The following is a 24,658-nucleotide window of genomic DNA, read 5'->3' as shown; positions in this document are numbered from 1 at the left end:
ACCAAATTAGATTCTCTAACCCTAATTCAGTTTAATTTTACAAGAAAATAAATGTTCCAATTCATAAATTAAACCCAAAGCACTAACAATTTTATTAAATTGCAAATTGACCCGAAATTAGTACTATTATATATATACTTGTACCTTTAAACCTATTTTGTACACTATATTTTGAAATTTCCATCAATTGCACACAAGAAAAAAAATAAAATAATCCCCTCAAATCCACTCCACATGGCCAGCCTTGGGCGGCTATGCCTAACGCGATGAGAGCAAGGTATGTTGCCACTTGAGAGACTTCCCAAATGAGGGTGCTGTTGGAGGGCCCCTTTTGCAGAGTCTAGTATTTGGGGAAGCAATTCACCCGCTAGACCCTAGGCCATGCTGATCCTCACATTTTGTCTCCTCTATTCATGAGGATTGCCAGTGATATCGCTGACGGGGCCCTCATCGATCATATGATGCTGGGGTAGCATGCTGATGCCTTTTATGTCCTCGGGGACTATACTGCATTCTTGTGATCTCACATCATACCTCCATTGATGAAGGTCGTGGTTCACGTTGTCAGAGTTGTTGATGCCCCAACTGTTGGTGATGATCCTGCTAGTGTTGCTCCTACCGCTAGAGGTCCCGCACCTCCTGCTGGCGATGCAGCTGATGTAGGCCAAAAGGTACCACATTGAGGCCGCTTAAGTTACATTTATAGTCTTTGAATTTTGTTTATTTGGAAAAGATGATGTTTTGTGCACTTGTATAGATTTGGCAGACAATACGCAAATTCAGGCAAAAAGTGGCACAAAAGCATATTCTTCGCGCACGTACTGAAAATTCTCGGCCTGCCACCTCACTGCACGTACGGCCGAACTTCACTGCATGTGTGGCCCACCATCACTCGAGTGAAAATTATGGGCTCTCAAGCAACCCACCTAGGGACACGTGTCCATAATTTTGAGCTCGTGCTACTGAGAATAAAAAGAAGAGAAAAAGGTTGCTCTAGGGTTCCAGAAATATTGTCAAAAAGGAAGAGGGGCTAGGGTTTGAAAAAAAGGATTCCAAGCCTTAAGAAAATCTTGTATGGGGGTGCCCTATTCCTCTACCACTTCCCACTCCTCCATGATTAGCTAGTTCTTCTATTTCTGGGGTTTTGATGGAACCCTAGCCAAGTAAATAGGGTTTTCTTTTTGATTTTTGATTATATAATGGTTTGAACAAGTTGTAGGGTTTTAAAGAAGTTCTTAAATATATTTTCTATTATTTCTTCAAGTATTCTTCTTTTTGTGATTGCTGAATGCTTTCTATGCAATGGTTTTCTGTTATTTCATATTTAAGGTATGAGATGAGCCACACTATGCAAGACGAGTTGTTTTGAGCAAACGACTCATGCTACTTGAAATGGTTCATGCCTATACATTGAACGTGATAATTCCCTTGATCAATGCTTCGAACTTGTAGTTGTGAAGTATTATTTGGTTCGAACTGTATATAATTGGTTTTTAGATTGAGACCTTATTTATGTAACTATTGGTGAATTCATTACCCTAGGTTTTTTCCCAAAAAATTAGTAACCCTAATTTCACTTTTAATTGTTAGGTTAAATTCTTTGCTTATTTTAGTTATTATTAGTTTATGAATCATAATATTTTTAATCAAAATTAAATTAGGAATAACAATTAAATTAGTTTAATTTCACATTTGTACCTGTGGATCGATATCTGGACTTACCTTTATTCTAAAGAATTTTGTATAGTTTAGTGTTTATTTTTCGTGTGTAAAATGACCCAACAAATTTTTACTGGTGAATTCATTACCTTAGGTTTTTTCCAAAAAAATCAGTAACCTTAATCTCACTTTTAATTGTTAGGTTAAATTCTTAGTGGTTACTGTTAGTTTATGAATCATCATATTTTTAATCAAAATTAAATTAGGAATTTAACAATTAAATTAGTTTAATTTCACATTTGTCCCTATGGATCGATACTTGGACTTAATATTATTTTAAGGAATTTAGTGCAGTTTAGTGTTTATTTTTGGTTTGTAAAACAACCCATCAAATTTTGGCGCCGTTGCTGGGGACTTCTGGCGAAGTTAACTAATTTAAAGTTATATTCTTATTTTAATTTTTAGTTTAGGATTTTATGTTTTGGTGTTGCTAAGTGTGTAGACACTACAACAAAATTGAATTTTTATGGCTTGCAATGCATGCCATAAAAACTCTTTCACGGTATGCACACAAATTCCGTTATATGACATGCCGTGGAAAGTTGAGCATTATTTACGGCATACAGGTAAAGTTGTAAAAAGTAATAAATTAAGCATTAATGACATACTTTTATGTCGTATATTACTTTCTATGACATTTTTGTCATGCCATAAATCATCATACTTTCCGTGGCATAATTTTGCATGCCGTAGAAGGTTATTTTTAATATATTTATGGCATATTTTGTATGCCGTATATAATATTTTATGGCATTTTCTTGCATGTCATAAATCATCACACTTTTCACGACATAATTTTGTATGCCGTGCAATGTCATTTTTAATATATTTATGACATATTTTGTATTTTGTATATAATCTTTTACGGCATTTTCTTGCATGTCATAAATCATGACACTTTTCACGACATAATTTTGTATGCCACGGAATGTCATTTTTAATATATTTATGACATACTTTGTATATTGTATATAATCTTTTACGGCATTTTATTGCATGTCATAAATCATTACACTTTTCATGACATAATTTTATATGCCGTAGAAGGTTATTTTTAATATATAATATATACAGGAATATAACCTTGCCTAACAGTATGTAAACAGTAGCTTATAAAATGCAACTTGTTGACAAACCAAGCAGAAGCAACAATTATGAAGTAAGCAAAAAAAATCTAATATTCATATTCCAAACAAACTGCATACTGACTTTCATCCTCAACTTTTATCATATCAAGCTGATAGCAACCTCAAACATACAAATCAAAAAAAGTATCTAAATCATAAAATTCACTAATCTCTAAAATACGACTTTAAACATCCAAAAAGTATAACTACAAATCGTAAATCAATTAGTCTAATATTTAGTCCAAAAGAATGAATTGAATAGACTATGCAACTGTATTTCCTATTGCATCTTGAAGATCATACATCTCATGAGTAGAACGAAACAACGGCAAGTTGACTGTTAGGTGGTTCACCCATACTTTCCAACACAAAGGTCCAAGAGTCACATGATGTACCTTTGACTTGGGATCCCTTGATGCAATTTGGCCTTCTGCAACCACCAAGTTTGTCCCCTCCCACTGCAACAACTTGCATTTGACATTCTCTAAGCTCGGCACACCATTACTTTGATCCTACAAAAATTAAGAGTATATAAGCATACTGCATAACATTCATCCCATTTACCAAGTATTAGTTCAACAAAGGAAATGAAAGTGTCAAAAAGCTTCAAGGAGAACTCACTTATACATGTCATCAATATCAGAAAAGAAAATTTCAAGCTAATGAATACATATTTTGAGGTGGTCACACTTATGAGTCTACTCAACCTGATGAATTTATAAAACCTAAATGGACATTCTAATTCAAGTAGATTTTAATAAATCCCTCAGTTCTTCACTAAAGAACACAAGAAGATGATTTTGAAGTCCTCATTATCAGAGTTGTATTAAAATAAATAAATAAAAAAAAACACAGATCTGAAAGTGTAAAAAAAACTATAATTAAAAAAATTGAGAAAATAGGTTCTACCCAAACAGATGAAATAGGTAGCCCATTCTCCCCTACTCTCTCTTTCTTTCTCAAAGCAAATTGCGATTCACATTTCAGTTGGGTGAAAACCGTGCTAGAAAGCTATGTATGCCGGTGCAGGACAAGAAATATATTACTGCCTACCAAGACTATCGTATGTGGCACACAATTATGTGTCTTCTATCTCGATACATAAGATTATGCATCAAAATTCACGTATTTCAAAATAGTCATCATTTCTTACAATTAAGAATGCATTGAATTATAGAGTATAATCCTAAATGGATGAAACACAATCATGTTCCTTCTGAGACCATTGAGCTATTATCCAAATAGCATCACAATTTTTCCTTGGTTTCTTTACCCAATATATGGACTCTCTTGAAAATAACAACTAAAACTCATAATCCAAACTTAAGACAAAGCATTCTTACTATTTATTTCAGCTTTTTCCTTCTGTTGCTTTGCCTAAAAATTTCTTCCTCCTAGCTATAACACAGTTCTCAATGCTCAAAAAGTAATAACAATAATAAGATCAGCAGTATAGTTAAAACTACATTTGGCTCTAAATAGGGGCTAAAATTGTATATAGCTCTGTATTTTGAAGATTTGTGATTATTTTCCTCATGTTTATTGTCATTTATTATTACTACTACCAGTTATATTTATTTAATTTTCAATGAATAGAGTACTAAAAGTGGTTAAAGGATTGTTCTACCAAACAATGTTATTTTAATAACAGATCTTTCAAACTCAAACTAAAGCAATTTGGAATTTGTTTTTCGAACCCATGTTTTGAAAATATGATTTCACTAAACTTTTGTTCTCAAACTATGACTGCAATCATAAAAATTCAGACCTCTAAAAAGAGCATAACTTACCGTATCTAAACCAGTTGGAAGGTTTGCAATTGAAGAGCCATCACGTTTAGATAATTTCATAGCTTCAATGCTTTCAATAATAGAACCAACTTCATTCACCTAAAAAACCGTAAAAACACTTCATTAAGCATATAACTACCACATAATTCCAACAATTAAAGACATGAAGAGTAGATAAAAATGTTTTGAAAATACTATTTTCAATGACTGAAGTTTGGAAGGTTGTCATGAGGAGTAGATTGGAGTAGATCAAAACTTCTTTGGGAGGGATTGGTACCATACAATCAAAGATAAACATGCGAGTGATTTAAATATAAAATAACAAATGATTTGAATCAAAATTTACTTGAATTAAATCATCAAACATTATATTATCATGTTTAGCTTTTCCTCTTACATCATTTTGCCTTCTTTCTTTGATAAGCATGGCTGTTATCTCGTCAAGGTGTTGTTCTAAGTCCAGCACCTTGCCTTCAAGTTTTCTCATGTGCTCATTTTGGTGTACTTGTGCATCAACCTTAGATGGTAATGCCCTAAATCCCAGCCCTCATACACTCCCACGATGCTCGTGACCAAAAGTATGAAAAATCGCATCATCTTTTATAGATTTCGGACCCTCATCGGTAAAAGCCTTATTAAGTTCTTGAACCTTTTTCTAAAAATATAAGCAAGTCTAAATAAATTGATGCGAATGCTAATTATAATACCAAAAAAATGAAAATGAAGTGATATTGGTACCATAGTTGCATCAAGCACTTCATTCATAGATTTTCCTTCCTTCCTCGTATGCCCTTTAATCCGAACATCAACTCTTGATATGGATGATGGTGCTCGACTTTCTCTTCTCTAGAAACTGAAATAGAAAATGAAAATCAACATAATTAAAAACAATCTCATAGTAACCATACTTCATACCCGATTTACAAAATTACCTGAATCACTCTTAAATTTACCATTTCATCCTCTAATGGTGCATAACCTTTACGACTCATGGTGTGAAAGAGGGTTTACTTTTTTCTCATTGCCCTAAATCTTTGACTCTTTGCCTACATATACAAAAGAAGAATGTCATAATTTACATGATTAATAATTCATTATTGAATCAATATGAGAAAATTTGTTGGTCTAATTAGTTCATAAAAACAAGAGAGTTTCTATGAGGAAACTTACCTTAAATTCTTTGGAAGTTCGTTGTTTCACAAATGCTTTCCATTCAATCATTTCTACATTATCAGGTTTGGTTAGGACAATATTGTGTGGTAGCTTAGCGCTTTTACCAAGAGGTCTTATTTTTCGTGATAGTTCAGATTTGTGTGAGCGCTATAATATGCCAAACTTTTGCATGATGTATTTCCTATGGCAATTATGCATTTTGAATCTAAGCTGCATTTGCATTTTAACAACAATTTAGTGATTAGGAAAAAAACTTGAGTTAATAGTATAATAATGAATTAAATAAATATATGTTACCTTCACATAGGCCCATAGCTTGTTTTTAACCTCTTCTGGGATGTTAGGCCATCTCTATGTGGTTATTGGCACCATCTCTCATGCCAAGATCCCTTCTAAAGTCGATAGTTTAACTGACTCAGGTCCCACATGTTGATTCCTTTCATTGAAGTCAATTTCATCACACTTTTGTTTTCTTTTGTCATGCATCTTCAACTTTGATGCTCCTGTAGTTTTCTTCTTTGGTACTTGAGTGGAGCCTACAACTCCTTCCATAGTATGTGATTCAACATGTGGAGAAGTAGAACACTCATCTGAAATTCTAAATGATGCATTTCTTCTTTTATCCATTGTTGCAGCAATTATAGCTTCACGCTCCTTTCTAATTCTTTTCTCAGCTTTTTTGAACTTTGTGCAATACATAAGGAAAAATAAGAAATAATGTGGACAACAATTGGTTATAAATTCAATTTTATGTTAAATGAGAAATAAAGTACCTCTCCACTCATCTTGCTAGTTGACAATTTGAAGATTCAACTGTCAATAAGAAAATGGGCATTCACAATAACAATCAGATCAGCGACAATATACCTGAGTCATTGCAGAGAAAAACAAATATCAATATCACAGCCACCTTTAAACTTTGATTTCTGTTTGTTAACAAAAGCTAAACACAATGTTGAAAGGAAAAAAATAACTTCAAAGAAACTAATGCTGGTGATTATAAAATCATAGTGAAGGATAAAGGAAATTTGGACATTGAGAACCGGGTATGGTGTTAAACTAATAATTTTTCCATTTAATAGGATTAGTTTGTTTGTTGCCTTTAAGTATTAGGTATATTTGGGGTCATTTTTAAAGCAATTTAATGTGAGAGAGAGAGAGAGAGAGAGAGAGAGAGAAACAGAAAAATCTCTACTATAGTATTCCAAATGTAAAACAATTATTACTACCTCTTATCTTTGAAACTTGCATTCTGTAATAGAATTATATGTTCAATATGCAATGTAATGGTTCGTTTCGTTGGGGTTATGATGCAGCCAATACTCATTTTTCAGAAAATAATAACCTTTGTAGTAACCTTTATATACAAAAAAAAATCATACATATGTCTCATTATATATATTCATTGGAAGTCAAAATGAAGTGTTTTTATTAATCTTGAGGAGTAGGAGAAACAACAGCCCCACGCAAAGATAAGAGTCATTAGTGTGGTGAAATTTCAGTTGGTCAAAAAGATGCCTCAGCATCAAGTTCTCTCATCAAGCTCTAGAATCACAATCCACAAGCCAAAGTTATTTAGCCATCTCATAATAGGACATGCATAACTGACAATACTTAAACAACATACAACTCAGCATATGAACAAGATTTTTGTACAAACCAAGCATTATTATACATTCGCTATTCAACATTTACAAAGAGAAATTTTCAGAAGTGTTAACATTTCATCCCAAACATAACAACCTAGAAACCAAAAGCAAGCAAAATCAGAAGATCAGATTTGAACTTCCAAGCTTGCGTATGAATGAAATTTATTTGAGACAAAAATAGAATTTCCCTAACAATGCAGGCTTGCGTATTCAAAGATTAGAAATTACCTTCACAAAGAGCAAGCTTAACCTTCCTTCCCTTGCAGTGTTTGAAAGAAAAAAGCTCTTGTATATCATTCTCTACTAGAAGGATATCAATAGCCTGATGATCTTTCTGAAAAATTCAATTCTCCATAAAATCAAAATGGGGAAAAACAAAAACCTCAATATTCAACAGAAAATAATCACAAAAAATTTAACTTCACCTTCTTACAGGTAAAATAGAACTAGATTAGTTTCCACCTCACTATATGAACTATATGAACTTCATGAATGTATGATTGTTAAGTAGAGAGGCAAATCAAATAAGCTACCTAGTACTAGAGAATCATCTCACATAAAACATATGTTTTGCAACTAAAAAATAGGGAAAACAATAAAGTACTGTTGATCTTCCCAACCTGATAGTGATAAAATGAATAGTCTATCGTTCACAATCAAGAATGATTAATGCTCAGTCAAGCAATACAAGTAACAAGGAGTTTGATTTTGTGCTCTACGCTCTAGTAAAAATTATCCCATCTCTCTCCATTTCATGAACGCACAACTATAGCATGGATACTCAACTCTTGCTGTTTCATTCTTTCTCTTTGATGATACAGATTGCAAGAATACTCCAAGTCTCATTAGCATGGTCCATCAATGTAAGAGCTGTCATTGAAAAGTGCATTTACAAAGCCATTCATCTCAGCTTCCTTTCACAAGACTAATATAGTTTAAATGATCGCTGTTCCAATTTATTGCTGACACTTAACATTAAAATTTCATCATTTGTTATTGATAATCAAAATGGACCTGCTGCCCATGTACATAGGGCCCTCCCATATCACACAATGTCAAACTAGTTTCAAAGATCCCCTGATCTTTAGTCAATATTATTACTAGAACAAGCAGAACGCTATAAGCCTAATATCTAGTCACAAATAGTAATCCTCTATACACCAAATACAACTAAAATCCAACAAACAACAAAGATAATAAAACTTGAAGTCTTCAAAGTCTTCAACTTCATTCATAAAACAAGCAAAGGAAATAAAGGTCCATAAAGTTTTTTAGAGAAACAGAGAATTTGTTTATCACCACAACTAGAAGAAATTTTGTTAAGGAAAAGGCATGTGCAGTGTGCACCAAGAAGCATGAACATGAAACAGGAAAACTAGAGTGGAATTTAATTGAGATTCTATTAACAAATTTTTATACAGCAAATTGCTTAAACAACGAAATTCTTAAATAAAATGCACTGGTTTCAATATTTGACCAAACTCGACGGGAATGAAGAGCTTGAGAGAGAGAGAGAGAGAAAGAGAATACGAAACTGAGAGAGAGAGAGAGAGAGAGAGAGAGAGAGAGAGATAAGGTGGTGCTTACCTTAGTAGACGATGGTGCTCGCTCTCCTCGCCGGTGCAGATAGTGGAGGCGGTGGAGCTTCGAAATCTTAAAATCAAAATTGCCAATCGCTCTGAGATCAGATCTGAGATGAATCACCAATCGCTCTGAGATTGGATCTGAGATGAATCAGCAATCGCTCTGAGATTATATTAAACGGGGCTGAAGAAGGTTGATTCGATCGGTTGAGAGAGATTAGGGTTTAGAGAGGGTTGAGAGAGAGAGAGAGATCGAGACCTAGAGAGTGAGTGAGAGAGCAATGGGGCCTAAAATAATGTTTTTGAGTTTTTTTTGTTTTAGTTATTGTAAGTTTTTAAATATTTTAAATAATTTTGTTTTTTTACTTTTTAAATTCAAATAATTTTCATATACTTAAAAGAATAATATTTTTTTTTATTTTTTTAAAAAAATCACAAAATTCAAAAAAATATAAAATTTAATACATTTCATATATATTATATATTTTTATAAATATTTTATTTTTTAGTTTTATTCAGATTAGGCACATCTAAAAAGTAAAAAATAAATAAATTATTAAAAGAAGGGAAAATATCAAATTAAGGTGATTTAAAAAAAAATTACAAATTAGTGAGAAGCCATATAAATATTAATCATTAAAATTATAAATTTTTTCATGAATATGTAAATTTTGTTTTTCCCCAAAATCCCACCGGGTGCAATTATCCCTTAAAAGAGACACTAAATTATAAAATAATGTATAAATTATTTTTTACATTGTCCTCAATTAGGAAAATTTAAGGTGAGAAGTTTGGTTGGAAATTGTTAACTTTTTTAAATCCAAAAAATAAAAAAAAAATAAAAAAAATCAGATTGAAATTTTTTGAAATAAAAATTTTCACGACATGTTAATGCTTGCCGTGTAAAGTTATAATATTTTACGACATAAAATGTATGTCGTCTTAATTACAAATATTTTATGACATTTTTGTATGCCGTGAAAATATACATTTTTTACGGCATGCTTTTGCATGCCATAAAAAAAACTCGGATTGAATTATTATTATTATAATTATTTTATTTTATTTTTTTGCAAAAGTTTTCACGGCATGTTAATACATGCCGTGTAAAGTTATAATATTTTACAACGTGAAATCTATGTCGTTTTAAGTGCAAATATTTTACGACGTATTTTTTAAGTTGTGAAAATATACATTTTTTATGGCATACTTTTATATGCCATAAATATATGAATTAATAACTTACATGGTATGTATGTCGTTATTGAAAAACCATTAACGGCTTGAACGGCTTGCAAAAAAAAAAATGTCGTAGAATGTACTAATTACAACATGCATTTAATGTATGCTGTAAATTGAAGTCGTAAAAAGTTAGTTTTGTTGTAGTGAGAGTTTTTGCAAGTGGAACTATCACCGAAGTGCAAGCGAAACGCAACTGAGCTTTAAAAACAAACCGCAGCACCAAAGTGCTTTGTTAAAAAACGAGAACAAATACTTACAAGTAAAGCACCAAAGTGCTAAAAATAGAGGGCTCAAGTGGAGATTGTAAACAACAGTCTACACATCAAGCACCCGCAAGACGAGTAAAGCGTTTTTGTTAAACTGCTGTGAGTATTTTCTCCTTTGGTATTTTGCTTTCATAACTTAGTGCACAAGAGTTAGAACTTAGCGCGTGTGTGTGTGTAAGTGGTGTATGCATGAGCGCTGTTCTTGCCGCCTCGAATTGTGGAGTTTGGACCTTGAACTAGAAAGGACTCTTAGGAACCTTAGAGCCTCTTCCCGTGTTCCTAGGCTTGAATATCCATATCCATACTCAGAGCTATTAGAGATGCCGAACCTGAATTTCCTAAATGCACCCAACCGGAACCTTAAGGATTACTTCACACCCACTACTTATACATCACTGTAGACGTCCCTGCGAACGCCCCGGGGAGGATGAATCCCCTCCATCCCGTTCTGTTCGTTTGTGGGTTTACTACAGTTCGGACTCAAATTGTCACGGTTCTTAATCTGATCTCACAATGTGCAATGTGAGATTGATAAATTACCAAAAAGTCCAAATCCAGCAAATCGTTTTGAGAAAACAGATTTTTAGAAAGAAGTGCCAAACATCGACTGCTTTGCCAGATATAGAGTCGCCACCTAAATATTTTTTATGGGGGAATTTCGGAAACCCTGACTCGTTTGCCTAAGGCCACTTGTCCGTCATCACCAAAGTTGCCTCAGCTCGGGAACTTGGGTACGATTGGGGAAGGTCAGCTATGAGCACCCCTGCTCGCCCGATCCGAAGATCAGCCTCTACTAACCATGATATCTAGTTTTGAAACATTATGTGTTCTTATTTCGATTAATTAGTTAATCTTACTATGTGATGCGCACAACACAAAAGTATAGACTAGATCGCCTAATTTGGAACAAAGCATTGCATATCCTTTTGTTCGGAAAATGGTTTGAAATTTGCTACTCGCAAGTAGGCTAAAATACAGATTTCAACGAGTTGTTCCAACTCAAACAATCCAACCTTCACCCGTAGGCATTTAGGTAGTAATATCACATAAGCACATAGCCACATGGTAAGCCTGCTGTCATGTTAACATTCACACTCATGCGAGATGCTAAAGCATAAATACTTACGGCATACTCCGAGTCAAAACAAAGAACATGTTAGCAATCAAACGTATGACCCAAGTCCATGTTAAATGGCTAATGCAACACAGGCAAAATGCAATCTAGAGTAGGCTCGGCTAATCTTAGGATGGCATGTGAAATGCAACAAGTAACATGTATTCAAGTTAGATTTGAAATACTATGTAGTTAGCATGATGCGCCGAGCCCGGTGCATGCAATATTGATGAATGAATGCACGCATGCATAGCATAAGGTATGCTAAATTAAATATGCCCTAGTACTGACCATCAAAAGCATGTAAGTAAAAGGGAGAAAGAAATGGGGGTTGGAAGACATGCACACACGCACCCACACTTATTACACATTCGGCCTCGCTCGGAGGGACCAAAAGAATAATACAAATTAATTAACCTACAAGCTAATTAATTATTACAGACCACTTAACTAGTTAAGCAAATTAACTAAGCTAAGAAAGCAATAAAACAGCCTCGGGAAGAGGTTCCAATGCATGCGTGCTCGAGTTTGCTCGGAAATTCGTCACCATGCACAAGCTGCCTCTGTTTACCCTGCTCTGCTCTTCTGAAAATTGCACAAGTCCCAAGGAACACTCTCTGAACACTGTGGAGTATCACCGACCAAGGGGAAACATCACCGACCATGGTAGAAGGGTCATCGACCAAATATTCAGCTCTTGGCCATCCATCATTGGTTGATCAGCACTTTATGAAGTCGAACGGCCATATTTATCTGCAGAATCCTGTTTTGACAGCAGCAGAGGGCAAACATGGCATGTCAATGCATTTCAAGCAAATGTTTGCACAAACACCCTCCTTATCATGTTCATGACTCAAAAGAGGATGGTCCTCGACCCTCGGGCCACCAATCGCGCATTTCAATGCGTGATAGCCAAAGAGGCCAAGTTATGCATTTTGATGTCAAATGAAATGCAAACCAAATAAACACATAAGGCCCAACCTCTATCACTTGATCAAGAGACAAGGCATGCATGCTCAATGCAATGCAACCTAGACATGTGAGCTAAGTATGCAATCATGAGCATGAAAGCAAGTAATGTGTACTAAGCACACAACCTAAACAAACAAACATGCAAGGCACGTAACAACATGTGCAAGCTAACAAGCATGCAATATGCAATGCGGACATGCAAGACACGTAACATGTTAAGCAACCAAGACAAAAGGAAGAAAACATGTTGAATGCAATGTGATTCAAGCATGCAACACATGCGATAGGCGAAGTATGCAACAACACACAAGGCGAGCATGCAACAACATGCAAAGGAGAGACTTACACCAAGATGGACAGCTCTCTACTAGGTCCAAAACAGTGGCCAAATACTAAGGAAATGAAGGCCAAAACATAAACAAACATGCATGCACACATGGCCCAACTCTTAAGCGTAAAGAAGTAACTTTTAAGCACACTTAAAAGAGGATAAACATGGACTAATGGCAAGCATAGCAAGCTCTGAAAATACATGAGGAATGATGCCAAATCAACTTATCAATGCAAGCAAGGCATGCAACTATGTCCAGAACTCAAGGTAAGCCAAGGGGCTTAAGCCATAGCTATATGAAGCAAGTCCCAAAGGGCCATGGGGACTCCAAACCACCCCAAGGCAGATCAAAACAAGGTCAAAGGCACACCTAGATGGCATCTAAATGGCCTAAGTCTAAAGGCATGCAAAAGGGTCCAAACATGGAGCATAAGACACCAACCTCTTGAAGCATTAAAGGAGCATCAAATGCAAGCATACAAGCATACCACAAGGACTGAAATAATGTTACAAGTGGTGCCAAACCACTGAAACAAGCCACGTAATGCATGCTCAACAATCGCACACCCAAGGCTAACAAGCCAAAATGCAAGGTGGCTATGCAAAGCATGTCATGGATGGCCAAAACAACTCCAAACAGACCTTAAGCATACTAAGACATGTGTAAAAGCATCACAAAGCTAGGCCAAAAACATGCTAGAAACAAGGCTCAAAGCACAAAGCATGTTAAGGCAATTCATGGCATTACAAGACCAGTATGCAAAGCAAGCATGGTGTGTCTAAACCAACTTAAAACAGTGCTATATCATGGAAAAATAAGCACAAATACTAGCTAAGACATGGCCAACATGAACTCAACAATGGTGCTCACACATGAGGCTAAAATGACAACTTTTGAAGACAATAAGGAGAGGGGATGGCCCTCTCCTTCTTAGGACTTCAAAACACCATCCACACCACTGAAATCCCTTTGGATTTCAGTGGTGAGGAGGCCCAAACAAGGTGGTCCTGCAGCTCGACAAAATAGCACAAAATAGGGGCCAAACAAAGCCTAAGAGGGGTCAAACAATCCCAAACACCAAAACAACCTTAAACAACTATTTTAAGCATTTAAAATCAGAACTTTTATATGTTATAAGTTAAGCTTAAAAATATATGCAAGGATGGCTAAATGCCTATGCAAAAATGGAGAATAAAGGGGTAAAGTTCTTACCCTTGAAGACCTTATTCACAAGGACCACTCCAGCCCCTTCTCCAAGCTTAGATCAACTCAAGAACTCTGAAAATCACTCCTTAGTACCTCAGTAGCTAAAGTAAAGTGTAACTCTAGGTGTTTGTGTGCAAAACTATGAACAAAACACCTTAATACACATACTCAGAGCAAAAGAGAGGGAGATATAGAGATAGATAGATACACAAGACCTAACCCTAATTCAGACCTTTGGAACTCTTTTTTGTAACCCTTGAGGGAGGAGGAGAAGGCCTCCCTTTATAGAGGATCACTCTTGCAAAGCTTACAAAACAAGCTGGGCAAGAGTGAAATCCCTCCATACACGTGTATGGAGGGGGTGCAAAGTGGATGCCAGCTATTACAGCTGGCACAAAATATCTGCCAAAAGCAGATGCATAGTGGTCGGCCAGCCAAAAATGACAAATTGACCAAAACAATGGTCGGCTGACCAAAAAGAGTGCCGACCGGCCATAACCAATGGCCGGTAGCAACAAAACAGGGCCGGTGGCCTCAAGCCATGGCCGGTGAGGTGTGGGGATGGCCAACAAGCCATTCCCTACCCTCAGAAGCAAAACAACAAGTGTTTGGTGCAAAACCAAACACAAAACAGGCAAGTCGAGAGGTCTTGAGGCAAGGCGCGTAGCCGAGACCTCCGAGAACTCAGGACGAACACGAACATGGATGATCACCGAGTGTTCAAATGGTGACATCCAAGTCTTGAGGACGGTCAAAAATGGGGTGTCTATAGTTGCCCCTCTTTGACAGAACTCGAAAGTCATAACAATGACGGGAGTGAGTGTCAAAGCCCAGAGACGACCCATTTTTGACAAGGCCGAAGACTTAGACAAACATGCAAGACAATAAAGATCTGCGCCTGGAAGCGGGGGCAAAATGCAACTGACAATGCAAGAGGCCGAGCATAACTTATGATCATGCAAAGGAAGCTGTAACGAAGCATAACATGCAACAGTTTTAAGCAAGAACCAAGCTACATTACAATATAGAAAGGATGTAAGAGAATTATTCAATTCTCGATACGTCTCACATGGAGAATACATTACCTGTGCGGCTCGTCTAGTTGCACCAGCTTCAAATGAACCGTACATACAATATCGTGCCTGAAAGAGAAAGAAAACTTAACAGGTACGATATCATTAGCAACATGCATAACAATGCAATCTAAAACTGCGTGACAATGCAAGCGAAGGAGTGCATGACAATGCAACTCGTGTGACAACGCATAACAATGCGGAATGGATACAAAATGATAATGCAATATATACAAAACTATGTATAAACAACGCAAATGATATGCAATGCAATTGAAACATGATCAAACCATAAGCAGTTCAAAACCACACAAATATCATAAAGATGATAGAGATACAAAATCCGTCTACCATAGAAAAGGTGCCGACACCCTCAACCCACAATACCAGCAGTGGAATAGGCGCGTACACATGCAGAACTATGAGTGTGTAGACTGAACACAAGATACAAGTAATTGGGTGGGATGATATAAGTGGGGAATGCTCTACTCAGGAGAGATCGTGATCCTAAATGCTGGATGGAAAACACTACACTACAATGTAATGAATGAAATGGACATGGTGCGCGACCAAAACATATCTTGCCTTGGAAAGGCATGGACACAAACAAACCACGTTTAACACAGAAACGGTGCCATCACCCTCAACACTAGGTGCATACACATAATATCATAACTGTGCTTCAACGCGAAAAGTATGAGTACATACCAGACCAAGCTCAACATGGAAAGGCTCAAGCCGTAGATGGAGGTGATGCAGTGAATGCATGCAACTACAATGCAATACAATGAATGCATGACAATGCACTATTTACAATGAAACCTACATACTAAATGATGCAGTAGGGAAATGCATGACAATGCAAAGTAAGGAAGAATGCACTACAATGCATGTAAGGAAAGATGGATGACAATGCAAGCTATGTACAATGCAATATTTACTAGCTAAAATGCAATGGATGCAGTGGATAAGGCCTGCGGCCAAACCGTATCTTGCCTAGGAAAGGCATGGACACATACAGACCACGTTTAATACGAAAACGGTACCATCACCCACAACACTAGGTGCGTACACATAATATCATAACCGTGCTTCAACGCGAAGAGTACGGGCACATACCATACCAAGCTCAACATGGAAAGGCGCAAGTCGTAGATGGGGGTGATGCAGTGAATGCATGCAAGCTACAGTGCAATATATACAATATGCAATACAATATTTACGATGGATAAGGCCTGCGGGCGAAACATATCTTGCCTAGGAAAGGCATGGACACATACAAACCACGTTTAACAAAGAAACGGTGCCGTCACCCACAACAATAGGTGCGTACACATAATACCATAACTGTGCTTCAACGCGAAGAGTACGGGCACATACCAGACCAGACTCAACATGAAAAGGCGCAAGCTGTAGAAGGGGGTGATGCAGTGAATGCACGCAAGCTACAATGCAATATATACAATATGCAATGGAATGTAATATTTACAATGCATGTCAATGCAATATTTACAATGATGCATGACAATGCATGTTTGTTTTTTGGTTTTTTGTTGTTTTGAAATGCAAATGAAACGTGCATGATAATGCATGTTTTTTTTTTTTTTTTAAAATGCATGACAATGCAAATGAACTGCGCATGACAATGCAAGGTAAGGAAAATGCATGACAATGCATGTAAGGTGCGTATGACAACGCGTGATAAGGATCATGCATGACAATGCATGTAAGGTGCGCATGACGATGCGGCCTAAAGAAGATGCATAACAATGCAAGTATGGCATGCGCTACAATGCACAAGGTGTGTGCATAACAATGCGAGTGCGGCGTGCATGACAATGTAACCTAAGATAAAACCCGCCAAGAGTCGTTCAGGCACGAAAAACACCAAAGGACTTGCACCTTCAGAGGATTTAAGGTCTCCTAGACTAATATTAAAATGCATAACAATGCAAGTATGATAAGCATGACAATGCGAATGAAATGACGTATAACTCAATATTGCATGATATGATCCATAAAGAGGTCGAGGGATGCGTTCACTACCCCGTGGGGTACATAACAATGCAAGTATGATAAGCATGACAATCAGATAGTAATGGCACCCGAAGACCGGGAGAAGACTGCGTTCACTACCCCGTGGGGTACATATTGTTATAGAGGGATGCCATTCGGGTTGAAAAATGCTGGAGCTACGTATCAACGGGCAGCAACTACAATATTGCATGATATGATCCATAAAGAGGTCGAGGTGTATGTGGATGACATGATTGTCAAGTCCAAAGATAGAGAGGGCCACTACACCGCCTTACAAAAATTCTTTCAAAGGATCAAAGAGTTTCGGCTGCGATTGAATCCCCAGAAATGCACGTTTGGTGTTACAGCAGGGAAGATGCTAGGGTTTCTGATTACACAAAGGGGCATCGAGGTCGACCCTTCCAAAATCAAGGCCATCTTAGAAATGCCACCACCAAGGACTGAAAAGGAGGTACGAGGCTTTCTGGGTAAAGTGCAATTCATAAGACGGTTTATTTCTAAATTAACCTTGACTTGTGAACCACTTTTTGGTCTCCTGAAGAAAGGAAAGAAATTCCAATGGGATGGCCGATGTCAAGCAGCTTTTGAGCAGATCAAAGAGTATCTACAGAACCCACCCGTGTTGTCACCACCAGAGCCAGGGAGACCGTTGATATTGTACCTTTCGGTAACTGAGACTACCATGGGCTGCATGCTCGCGCAGGAGTCAGAAGACAAAGTGGAAAGAGCCATCTACTATCTGAGCGAAAAGATGCTAGATTACGAGACCTGCTATACACCGCTGGAGAAGGCTTGTTTGGCCTTGGTATGGGCAACCAGGAAGCTGCGGCACTACCTGTTAGCTCACTCTGTAATGTTGGTTTCGCGTTTGGATCCCGTCAAATATCTCTTCGAGAAACCGGCACTTACAAGTAGGCTAGCTCGTTGGCTGCTGTTGCTCTCCGAATTTGATTTGAAGTATGTAACGCGCAAGTCAGTAAAAGGGAGAGCGGTAGCGGAGTTCCTTGCCGACCACCCGGTTGAGGGGGATGAAGAGTTTGAGTATCTATTCCCAGATGAAGCCATTCTGCACGTCGAAGATGAAACTTGGACGATGTACTTTGACGGAGCGTCAAACCAATATGGGTATGGGATAGGGGTGTTGCTGATAGCACCTGATGATTCCCGTATCCCTTTAGCATTCAAGCTCCGGTTCAAAGTTTCCAACAATGAAGCAGAGTACGAGGCATGTATTGCTGGCTTGGAAGCAGCCCTAGAACTAGGGGCAAGACGGTTGGACGTCATTGGGGACTCGAACCTTGTTGTGTCTCAAGCAAAAGGAGATTGGAAAGTCAAGGAGGAAAGGATGATAATCTACCACCAAACCTTGGATTCGTTAATTCCTCGGTTTGAGAAACTAAATTTCACCCACCTCATAAGAGAGAACAACAGGTTTGCAGATTCATTAGTAACTCTATCTTCTATGATAGACATCCCGTCCGGAGTCCGGATGCGTCCAGTCATTATTGATCAGAAGTTCGTGCCGGCATACGAGTCGATTTCCGCCATAGATGAGGCTCAAGACGGCAACCCTTGGTATTACGACATCTGGAACTTCTTGGAAAAGGAGACATATCCACTAGGGGCAAACGCCAAGGATAAGAGGGCCATCAGAAGAATGGCTGCTCAGTTTATCATCTGCGGGGGCAAGCTGTACAAAAGGGGTCATCTGGGAATGCATAAGCTCTGTGTAGAAGCTGAAGAGTCGAAACGCCTGATGGAAGCCATCCATGGGGGGGAGTGCGGTGCACACATGAATGGAGTAATGCTGGCTAGAAAGATCCTCAGACAGGGCTACTACTGGTCAACCATGGAGGAGGATTGTATTAGTTTTGTTCGGCGATGCCACAAGTGTCAAATTCATGCAAACCGCATGAACATCCCGCCGTCAAAACTGTACAACATGACTTCGCCATGGCCTTTTTCAGTCTGGGGAATTGATGTGATCGGAGCTGTTACCCCGAAGGGGTCAAACGGGCATGAGTTTATCCTGGTAGTGATAGATTATTTCACAAAGTGGGTCGAGGCCCAATCATATGCGGTGTTGAAGGCGTCGCACGTCGCAAAGTTCATCAGAAACAACATCATCTGTCGCTACGGGGTGCCAAACGAGATAATTTCAGATAATGGTTCCCACTTCAAGAAAGAAGTGATAGACTTGTTGGAGAAATACAATGTGGCTTTCCATAAGTCATCTACATACAGGCCGCAAACCAAAGGAGCGGTCGAGGCCGCCAACAAGAATATCAAACATATACTGCAGAAGATGGTGGGAACCTATCGGGATTGGCCAGACAAGCTGCCATTTGCTCTATGGGGCTACAGGACTTCAATCAGGACTTCTACTGGAGCAACTCCATATTCATTAGTCTATGGAATGGAGGCTGTTCTACCCATCGAGATTGAGGTTCCATCGTTACGAGTATTGGCTGAGTGCCAAATAGCCGAAGCAGATTGGCAGCAAAGCAGATTCGAAGAACTCATGCTCTTTGATGAAAGAAGACTGAAAGCACTGTACCACATCCAAGGCTATCAACGCAGAATTGCCCGGGCTTTCAACAAGAAGGTTAAGTCCCGGAATCTGAAAGAATGAGATTTGGTGCTCAAAGACAACCGAGCTCCCATCCACGACCCAAGGGGCAAGTTCAAACCCAATTGGACTGGTCCTTATATCATCAAAGCTATCTGGTCAGGTGGAGCTGTGGTTCTGATGGATCTAGATGGCTTGGAGTTCTCACAACCGATCAATATGGACAAGTTGAAGAAATACTATCCTTGAGAGGCTCGCTAGGCCGAAAATCCGAAAGGGCGACCTAGGCAAAAGTCAGAGCACAAAAAATTAGAAAATATAAAAACTGAGCTCGCAAGGTTGAAAACCCGCAAAGGGCGGCCTTGGCAAAAGTTAGAGCGCAAAAGGAGAGTGAAAATACTCGAGTGAACCTTAGCCTGAACTACGTAAGGCTTGATTCCCATCTTTGGGATACGTAGGCAACTTCACCTTGAAGTTCAGCCGTAAACTTTTCCCCGATCAACTCTGTCCATTTTGATCATCTCAGTCATCTTTATCCATCGGCATTTATCGTGATCTCCGGTACAGTGCTGTTCAAACTAGGGGCAACTTTCCGTTGCCGCGACGGTGCAAGGTTACTCAGACAAGGGGCAACTTTCCGTTGCTTTGCAGTGCCGCATTGTTCTTCAGACTAGGGGTAACTTTCCAGTTGCAGGTATCTGGGGTTGTGCATCTCAGTGACAGATTTTCGGTGTGTCCAATTTTGATCCACATCGAAAATAGTTTTGAAAAGTTTTAATAAAAGTTGACTTTGTTCAAATTAATCTTTTTACGACTAAGACCATTTTTGGACCAAAAGCGGAAAATTTTCAGTACCATAACCTTCAATTTCATTGATTTCAAAATAGAGTTCTCCTGTTCTTGCATAACAATCGAGGTTGCTTTTTTTGGTACATTCATAAAGAAAACTTGAAAATGCTAATAATGCAATAAATTCGGGGCATAGTTGAATCAAGTATCTCTGCGTCCCCTCCCAGAGCTGGACGAAGCATCTGAAACCAAGCTAGGCCCAACCTGTGCCTCCTCATTGAGCCAATCCAGGCACTCATCGGACAAAGTGCAACTGAAAGTAGAAGCAGGGGCCAGGAGCTCTCTCGTCCTCCATGCTGTGGCATATCGGGCAAGCTGTGCACTCCGGACCGGGAAAGCGGCTGGGTACTCAATCCCCTCCGGTGGGCAGGTCTGATCATGACCAAATTGACGCAGGAACCGGAACGGAAAATAGAATACGCAGTGGGTTAGACCAATCAATTGGATCCCAATCAGCCGAGACATACTATAGCTCATTGCCGGGAGGTTGAGCCAAGGGCAACGCCAAGCAATGCCGTCTGCGGACAAATTGCACATCCAATCGAACCACCACCTTTCGTCAAGAGCATTGACTAGGCGCTGCCGAAAGAAGTAGCCTCGAGCTGAATAGGCCGGGCAAGAGTCCACAACCTGCAACTTATCCATTAACCATACCTGGAGGAGGGATGGAAAATGAGAGAATAAAGAACAGAGAGATGTACGATGAGAGAAAAGTAAGACAAGGGTTTTGTGAGAAAAACCGAGCCTGAGGGTCGAGTGATGTGAGAAAATATATATGTAAGGTCGGATGGGAAACATTACCTGCAGCAGTAGTGGACTCCTAGCAAACCTGGTCGCCTCCCGGCGATAGACAGAATCTAAGCCCATCAGTGTCTCGGCCAAGGTCATGGCAATACAGCTCTTTCCTTCTCTCAAACCTTGGGCGACTTCAATCAGGTGAATGCTAGCCCCGCCGAAGCCCGAGGAAAGCAGAAAGTGAGACAACAAACATAAGCAGAGGGCGTGTTACCGGAAACCCTGCCAATAATGGTTGCTGCGGTCACCGGCGTCGGAAAAATGATGGATCAAGCCGAGGATGTCCAGTTCCCCTCTGCAGATCAGAGATCGAGCGTCATGCGCCGTAAGCCCACACATCCGCCCTAAAGCCTGAGCATGGCCAAAACGGAGCTGGGGCAAGATCACTTCAGAGCATTCAGACTCCATTAAAACCTGAAAATCTTCGAAAGTGGGACACATCTCTTGGCCGCCAAAGCTAAAAACATGCATCACTGGATTCCAGAACCTTGCCGCGGCATGGAGAAAAGGAAGCTGTAGCGGAGTACGGCTCAGCGTGAATAGTGCATTCAAGCCGAAACCCCGGAAATTCATCTTTTCCGAGCCATCTAGAGAAGAGATCCAAGATGTGACATTTTCTGCGAGAAACGCCTCCATCTTTGTCTAAAACTAAGATGAAATGAATGTTCCCGAAGTTGAGGCTTTTATAGAGGGAAAAATACTATTCACGGAGACACGTGTCAAAAACCAGGAGGCTGTAGGAATAGCTGGCTGGCCGGCCACCTTTTCTGGCTGGCCGGCCACATTTTCTGGCTGGCCAGCCATTTACTTTTTACAAAACTGGCCGGCCAGCTGTCTCTCTCCACAAAAATGGCCGGCCGGCTCCCAAAGATGGCCGGCAATGCTGCAGTGTATCTCCTCGGCCTTGTTTTACTCTTCGAGGGGAAGTTTCAAGCATTTCCATGCAACGGGAGAGTCAAAGGCCTTCATCTCCCTCCGTTTTGGATGCGTTCCGGTGCCCAGATCGTCTGAAGTACACTCTGTTATTGCTGAGTTTTGATTATCGAGTTGTTGTTTTGCTTATCAAGTTGTTTGTCGAGCGGACGTGTTTCGTGTTTTTGAGTCATTGTTCTCTGTTTAAACAATCTTCATTTAAAGTCTTGTTTATTTGCGTTATCAACATTGTTGCATTTTGCTTATCGAGTTGTAAACTTCCTAAAGTTCTGTTATATCTTAGTAGGTTGAGTTGCTTAGTTTGTTGCGTCGGTTCACTACCTGACTTGGTGATGACACAATGCACATTCCCATTCAATTTCATTCTTGTGCAAAATAAAATGATGCGATACAATGCTAAAAGTTTAAAATACAAACACCTTTTCAAAAGCTATTTCATTCCATCATGCTTTACAACAAATAAAGGTACAAGTTTTACAAAAAATAAAATTGCCTAACAATGTGCAAAGTGCTACAAACTACTAGCAAAAAGAAAAATAAAGCAGGAAACAGCGGCATCAATGTCCTCGGGAACGGGAATGAAAAGCACTCCTCATCCTCTTCTGCGGGACAACCTCTGCACCATCATCATCATCTGGGTCGGAGCTGTCATCCTCAGGATCCCCCTCAGCCTCACCTCCGTTCCCCGAACCAAAACCGGAGCCCCCCTCCTCAGCAGATGTCTCTGACTGACGATCGGTAGCCTCCTCCTCCTCCTCCTCAGCATCCTCCTCCTCCTCATCAGGCTCCACCTCTACAACGTGAGCCCTGCGTCTGTGGGCAGGCCCTCCTCGAGCCCCTCGAAAAGGCCTAGATGGCCCGGCTCCTCGGGAAGGCCGGGATGGCCCTGCCCCCTGAAAAGGCCCGGGTGACCCAACTCCCTGAAAAGGCCCAGATGGCCCAGCTCCCCAATGAGGCCCAGGTGGCCTGGCCTGCGGCTGACCGGACCATGAAGGCATCTGAAAACAAAAAGTTCAATTCAAATACGTCAGTCCAAATATATACATCAGATGCAGATATAAGCAAAGGCTACGTGAAGCAAGTGCATGTAAATACAGTGTACAAGTGGGGTGTGTGTCAGATGTGCTCTACACAAGTAGTCTATCGATGCAGTAGAAATCAGCATGTCATCAGAAGTATGATAAATGCCAGAAAATTGAAGGGTACCTGAATGCCCGCGACAGACAACTGTGCCTCCCTCCGCAGAACCATGCCCTCGAGTGTGGCCACCAGTCCAACCACCTCCTCCATGTACCCTCGCGGTGGCTGCAAATAAGAGCTCATAATCATCAGTGAACAAAAATGTCTAAACATCTGAATGATGAATGAAAAACAGTGGAGCATACCAGCGGTGAGTCAGGATCAATGGCGTATCGATCACTGGGCATCGGAGGCTCTAGTGGGATCGGAGTCGGAGAGATAGCCCCATAATGCCACGCCATCAACTCAGTCGGCATATCTGGCCATCCAGGATGAGGATAAGTCGACGGAATCGGAGGAACCGGTCTACTCCCACCTCTAGATGTACCAGCCCTGCTAGTAGAAGGGGCGTCTGCAGCTCGAGCCCGAGCTTGGCCCGAGGATGACATACCGGCAGGCCTCATCATCGGGATACGAGCTCCCGTCAATGGAGGCATCAAATATATGTGACGGTAAGTGGCGTAGTCCCCCTCCTCAATATACAGTAAAGCATCACTACCCAGCATAGCGCCGACTACCTCCGAGTAAGAGAGCTTGTCAGCAGTCCGCATACTGACTGGGGGTACTGCGGGAGGATCCTGAGAAAGATACCCCCATACCTGACGCAGAAAGCGTTCCCCCAGGAACCATGCCCTGCCAACCGGCCCTTCGAGCAGGACCCTATACTGGGAGATGTCCGACCCTCCGGTATACTGAAGTCGGAGACCATCACCCCGGGACACCCAGGGCTGCCATGTGATCTACGGATGATAAATGCATAAACCAATCAGAAATCGAGAATGTACAGAGCAAATCAAAGATGAAAATGAAAGGAACTGAAAGTTCTGAGGTACCTCTGAATGTCGCACAGTGTCAAAGCACTGTCGCAGGTAAAGGAGGGTCTCTCGAGGTCTCGGCCGGTGCGGACCCTCGAACACCAGTGAATAAGGGGTCATGGGGAACCCTGCCACCTCCAACTCTGGGGCTAATGCTGGGAAGTATACATAGACC

The 24,658-nt window shown here is 39.8% G+C and overlaps 2 long non-coding RNA genes across 2 annotated transcripts; both read right to left on the bottom strand.

Moving 5' to 3' along the window:
• Nucleotides 1–2,991: 2,991 nt before the first annotated feature.
• Nucleotides 2,992–7,824, bottom strand: LOC145813700 (uncharacterized). Its single transcript, XR_014356917.1, has 2 exons — nt 7,687–7,824; nt 2,992–3,358 (listed from the first exon to the last, which is right to left on the bottom strand). It is a non-coding gene; the product is annotated as an uncharacterized LOC145813700 (long non-coding RNA).
• Nucleotides 7,825–23,296: 15,472 nt separating this feature from the next.
• LOC145813586 (uncharacterized) lies at nt 23,297–23,893 on the bottom strand. The gene is made up of 3 exons (XR_014356750.1): nt 23,815–23,893; nt 23,636–23,734; nt 23,297–23,427 (listed from the first exon to the last, which is right to left on the bottom strand). It is a non-coding gene; the product is annotated as an uncharacterized LOC145813586 (long non-coding RNA).
• Nucleotides 23,894–24,658: the final 765 nt, after the last annotated feature.

This window comes from Camellia sinensis, chromosome 15 (genome assembly GCF_055761805.1).
Source record: "Camellia sinensis isolate YWXY chromosome 15, ASM5576180v1, whole genome shotgun sequence".
In the NCBI taxonomy this organism is placed as follows: Eukaryota; Viridiplantae; Streptophyta; class Magnoliopsida; order Ericales; family Theaceae; genus Camellia; species Camellia sinensis.
Note: the sequence above shows the minus strand (reverse complement) of the source record. Positions and strands in the feature narration are given on the sequence as shown.